This window comes from Penaeus chinensis, chromosome 30 (genome assembly GCF_019202785.1).
Source record: "Penaeus chinensis breed Huanghai No. 1 chromosome 30, ASM1920278v2, whole genome shotgun sequence".
Classification (NCBI taxonomy): domain Eukaryota; kingdom Metazoa; phylum Arthropoda; class Malacostraca; order Decapoda; family Penaeidae; genus Penaeus; species Penaeus chinensis.
In genome coordinates, this window is record NC_061848.1 from 14,613,510 (window position 1) to 14,619,998 (window position 6,489).

Here is a 6,489-nt window from a genome sequence, read left to right on the forward strand (position 1 = left end):
ACGTCACTCTAAATAGCTGAATGAACAATGTCGGAATCATGCAGGATCTGACTACGTTTAATCAGGGATCTATAGAGATGTTATTTTCCATCTGATCAAAACTCGTCTTTGTTAAGTCCAGGCGAATCTAGTTGTCTTGGAGTTTCAGGGTCTTCATTCTGTGTTCCTTACCTGTTTCCCTGTTCGTATGGATGCTCTGCCTTCCCATTTACTCCTGTATTTGCTCTTCTGTTTTCCCTGGTCCACCCAAATCAGACATCCTGCCTTCGGTCCTCCTTACGCATCTCTCTAATCTCTCCTCCAATACCCATATGTGTGTCTATACAGCCGGCTCCAAATCCACCTCAGAGACTGGTTTTGCTGGTTAGTTGCATATATATATGCATATGTATGTATATGTGTGTACACACACACACACACACACACACACACACACACACACACACACACATATATATATATATATATATATATATATATATATATATGATGTATATGATATATAATATATATATATATATTCATATACATATGAATGTATGTTTGTGTGTGTTTGTATATATATATATCATATATATGGTATATATATGGTATATATATATATATATATATATGTATATACATATATTGTGTATGTATATATATATATATATATATATATATATATATATATATATATATGTGTGTGTGTGTGTGTGTGTATGTGCGTGTGTAATTACACATTTTTCTTATTCCAATCAACTTAGTATGAGGATAGAAAGGGTCCTTGTGGATTTCAATCTGTTTTTTATTGTCTGAGAACACTCACCATACACAGTTGCGCGCAGGGGTTTAGTACCCCTTCAGAAATCCAAAGAAATCTCGCAGCACTAGAAAGTTGTAGCTATGAAAAAGTAAGTAGAAAAATATTTCGCTAGAGATGACAACAAAAGGTACTCTCTCTTGCAACATTATTACAAATAACATTTTTTGATTAATCTACAACATGATTGTTATACATTCCGAACACATAGTTTGCACAGCAAGGGGGGGGGGGGGGGGTATTTATTTATATATATTTTTTCTTTTCCTCTACAGGTAAACATTGTGGCGATGACGTTCACGATTGCTAGAGAAATCTCCTTTTCTCAATTTATGAAAATGTGAGGCATATGTTTGCTTTTTTACTCATTAATTTGCGACACATTGTTATACCCTAAGATATACATATATATAAGAAAAAGAACATACAATATAGTTTTTTTCGTTACATCTTTTAATAATTTTCGTTTTCCGTTTTCTTTTACACAAATCGTTTTCTGTTCTCATTAAATTGAAAGCCATATAGTAACGTTTTCTATGGAAGATTTTCACGTGCGGAGAGATTCACAAACCTCTTTTCTTTTATTTGTTTTACCCCCTCTCGTGCAGTATTATTAGTGTCGCAGGTTAAATGTCCGTTAAAACGTCAATATTACTAGCAAACCACACGAACGAAGAGAGAGAAAATAAACAATAAACCAATGGAGCTTCAACATTAACAGCTGAGTTTTTTCAAAGCCTTTTTATTATTTCTGGCGGTCACTCCATCTTTTATTTTAACGATTTTTTTTTTAATCGAATCAGTTATAAATTCTAGATTTCTACGTCGATCCCCCCCAAATTTGCAAAGGTTATTTTAAAAAATACTGTTCTCTGAATATACAAGTACTCCGTGTTATTGCCACGTGTATAAAATCCTTGACAAAGCGGTAAAAATGTCAAATGACTCCAAATCGATCTTTCGCGTTTTTCCCTTACGAACTCCTAGTACCTCACCGATATTTATTTGCAATTTTCTACACATAAGTTCTCACTAACACATAAAAACAAGACCGTAAATTGTTTGCATTCAGAGTGGTTTTTCTTCGCTTCGTTTACTTCCATTCTTCATCCCTTGCGAGAGGGAAAACAACGGTCGTCGACTCTGCATCCTCACTCTGACGTCATCACACTTGAGTAAAGCCGAGCGGTGCCATACGACACGTCCGAGTGGCACCGCGAGTCAAGCGAGGTATTCCTGACACAGGCTCGAGAAAATTAACAAATCTACACCGATAACAACAGCAGGACTGCCCCAAAGGTGGTCTCTGACAGTTTATTTTTTAAGAGAGTAGCTTTTCCGTCCGGTCACCAGATGGCACTCGCGGCTGTTAGATGCCTTTACTTCATGGTGTTTTTTTTTTTTTTTGTTTTTTTTGTTTTTTCTTTTAGCAATGATGATATATTCTCTTCCTTCAGACCGCAAATATAATATCCATACCATTGGAAACTATAATTTGCCCGGTTCTCAGACGGATAGCCACTGCCTTTTTATATTATATTTTTTAAACCTTTTTTTGTTTATTTTTCTTTAATATCCAGCGAAACAGATATACACGAACATACCTGCATTACGAAAGTGTGGCTTCAGGCGACTCGTAAAGGCAGCAGGCCCTCCCATGCACGAGCCAGCGAAGGAAACCTGCCACAAACGCACAGACATGCACACATACACACACTAATGCGCACACACACCCGTCCCGCACACGAACGACCCCCCCCCCCCCCCCTACCTGCATACACACTCAGAGTCACAAACATAATTCTTATAGCCATACATTTGTCCCCATGATCACAAGCCTTTACAGCTATATGCCTCCAGAAGCACAGAACATGTCAAATACCTGAGGGGCAGTGTTTGCAGGGCCGGCAATTGCACCTTTTCAATGGAAAATATCAACACGGCAACGCGTCTTGTTTTGTAATGAATTTAGTATTATTATCAACAGTCAAGCCGCATTTGCAGCCGTAAAATCCCTGACCCAGTCCCCTTGGCTTGAGGCTTTATCCTGAGCTCCCTGCGCCTAATCCGAATCAAGATACTCCGTTTGAAATTTCACAGAACCTCTAAGCTCCCAAGAAAAGAAAATGGTAATATGATAAGTGCGGCATGTTATAATTTCATGTTTGTATCCTTATCCCGAGAGCGTTGGCCATGGCGCCCGACCTTAAAAGTGCCTTTGACGGCCCTGTGAACACTTCCAACGGTAACACAAAAATAAAAGAACACAGGTTGCCGCCTCAGGCCCTACGGACAGGAAAAGAGCCAGGCACCGTCGGAAAGTGACAGTGTACAAATGATTAGAATATCACACAGCACTACGGAAATAGTTCTTTTTTTGTTTATTTTTTTTAACATTGTTGCAGTTATATTGGTTTCTGCTCCGTTTCCTTAGGCTTTTATAAGGGCAAAATGGAATTGCATTTCTGCTCCTCTCTCTACCATGAACCAGCGGCATCTTGAAGGAGGAGCGCCGAGCTCCTTCATCACACGTTTTTCTCCCGGGACTTCCCAATCGAGGTCAGAAAGGAACATTCGGAGACTGAGACCAGCAGTGGCGTGGTCCTTTGTGTTCCCCGGTTGGCGAGGCACTCCGACTTGATCAAAGACTTCGAGAAAGACTGCGATCTCCACAAAGGTTCTCCAAAGACGCATTGTTCGCCGTGCCCGAAGGACCTTGCCTCCTCCGGCCCTCCCAAGTTCGTTGGAGTTGAGAGATCCTCCGGATTGCGATGAAGTCCATCCGCGAGGTGAGAGGCACTGCTGGCGTCCGTCGTGCTTGGCAACACTGGGGATCTTGGCTGCATCTCTGGCACTGGAGCGTAGAGTAAAGGGGATCCTCCTGGCATGCCCGCTACACTATCTTGGCACTGGCTAGTCCTTGACACCGGAGAGAGGACTGGAGGTTCCTCAATCTCACCGCGCGGCGCTCGCTCTAGCAGCAAGAAGCAGGTGTGGTTTTCAACATGAGAATGCAAACAAGTCTATCCTTTCACTGAAGTTACTCTTTCGTAATCTTGTGTGAGCAGCATGCATATTATACGAGTATCTTCATCAGGCCGCTGGGCGCGACTTACAGAGTTCAACATGCATTATACACAGATATCTAAAGTGTACGAGGAAGGAAGAGTGTGTTCAGAGCGGCGGTCCGTCTGTCTTGCTGCCGGCCGCCGCGAGTACAGTCTCCATCAGTCAACATTACATCCACGAGAAAATGTAGCCCATCACATTATCTGAGTACTTAGGTTGCCACGAATATGTCACTTTGTTCAGATACGAATGAAAGAAACATCGAACAGTCTGTGTATGTTACCGAAAAAAAGATTGACACCACCCTTCTCACGCGTCCATCCCCCCCGTCCTGTTTTCCCATCCTGCGCTGCGCTATCACTCTGACGTCACCGGAGGAAGCCAGGGAAAAGGACCACGATGAAGAACTTCGTCACATCTCCGATTTTTTTTTAATGAACTGTTCTTTGTTCCTTGGGAGAAACGATGCTAACTGAATGACTTGAAAGTAATCCCTGAGTTTCTAAAACACTGGGAATAAACGAAACCTACGACCTACTAACGCGATTTTAACATATCCCCGAAAATCCATTTGTCAATAATGCCACGAATCCGAACCTTCGTTACCTCCTGGTTGGTGGACTGTTCGCAAATCTCACTGAACTAAGCACCAATCAATGAACTGAAGTGAACCGGCAGCTGCCCTCGGAAATAGTAACGCTTAACACATCTCTATGTCTATCAAGAGAAATCAGGAGAAAAATGTACGTGTATGTATACATATGCACACACACACACACATACCTGTATGAAGCATGCATAGTTGCGTGTTTTTATTTGCCTGTAAATGTGTGTGTGTGTGTGTGTGTGTGTGTGTGTGTGTGTGTGTGTGTGTGTGTGTGTGTGTGTGTGTTGTGTGTATGTTTGTGTGTGTGTGTGCGTGTGTGTGCGTGCGTGTGTGTACATACTATATACACAAACGCACCACGAAATCCTATCCCAACAACCAATCAAATGACTCAACCTCCGAGTGAAGTCGAACCCCGGCTGGTGAAAAGACATTAAGAAACAATGAAACTTCCAACAGAGGGAAGGAGGAGGGCGGTTTTCTTATCACGGCGAAAAAACTACATCTGCAAAACATACACTTATCTTCCGTTTAAAGGGAGAGTACAAAGAGATAACACGAGGAGGGTAACAAACATTATCCTTCGTTTTTTTTCTCTAGTTGCATACCAGATTGCAGAAAAAGGATAAGGGAATTTCAGTCGAAAGAATTGACGAGAGGTGCAATAGGATTAGTTGATATCAACTATTTTCAAAATCGCCGATCTTTTCCACTGTTCGTATCTAGACTGATTTAGAAATCGAAAAGAAATTCCTCACTCAGTTTGAAAGGTCGCACCATGTCCCACAGGCGAACAAGTTATTTTTTGACTGACCCATAACAAGTCTGTTCCAGTAGTGTTGTCCTTAAATAATACAGACCACTTCATAGCTTTAAAAACAGCTGGAGCAGACGCCTGTTGTTTGGTATAAAAGTTGAATTGTATGACTTTTTTTCTTTTATATATATATATTTATATATAATGTGTATATATACACGTATATATATATATATATATATATATATATATATATATATATATATATGTATGTGTATGTGTATATATATGTACATACATAAATATATATATGTATGTATATACATACATACACATAATACATAATTTATGTATATATATATACACACACAATGTACATATGTATTCTATATATTTGTGGACTGGTATATCCACAGGCAGTTCTACAGTAAAACCCTTTCCTTCCCATTTCGGATCAGCGTTTCTTCTCTTCCAAATTGACGGCATCGATTAATCTGATAAAAATCCCCCCAAGAAAGTTTCCCGAGAAATCCCCCAGGCGAAAAAATCCTCCCCCCTCCCTCCCTCCCTCCCCGTTGTAAGCGTAAAGTCACAGCAGAACTTTCCATCGGATTTATACACAAATTGATTTCAAAATGGCATGCGCTTCAGAATGTGAGTATACTGGGGGAACATTAGGATGTATGTAAAGATGTTCAGTCGCGGACAGAGTTCTCGTGAAACATATTTCGAATTTGCTCTCGAACAGCCAAAGAATGTGGCCCTTGTTGGTTAGAAGTGCTGTCGTCCGTGACTGTACATCGCTGCTTTCAGTTTATGAGTGAAAAGCGTGTATACGTCTGTGTGTGTGAACCTATGCGCGACCTTCTCTGTACATATATGTAGCTATGAAGGAGGTATCAGGAAGGGAAATGACTATGATGAGTGAGAAGAGCGGAAACGAAACAGTGACGAAATAGCATTATGTTGGCAAATCTAATGCCATTTCGCATGCGCTAAACCACAGAAGTATCCTAGTGTTAAAGGAATGACCAGAAATCGCGGTCATGCACAATAGTAAGAATGAAACCGTAACAGAGAAAGAGATTATACACCCGGTTTTTCCAAAGTAAGAAAAAAGCATATTGGTGATGCCATAATATTAGCAGTTTAAATCTATTTCTTTATATCAAGCAATGTTACGTTTTGGGATATGTTATGTATAGATGTGAAAGTTACAGTATAAATAGCCTGTTTCCATATTCTCTTTCGTGT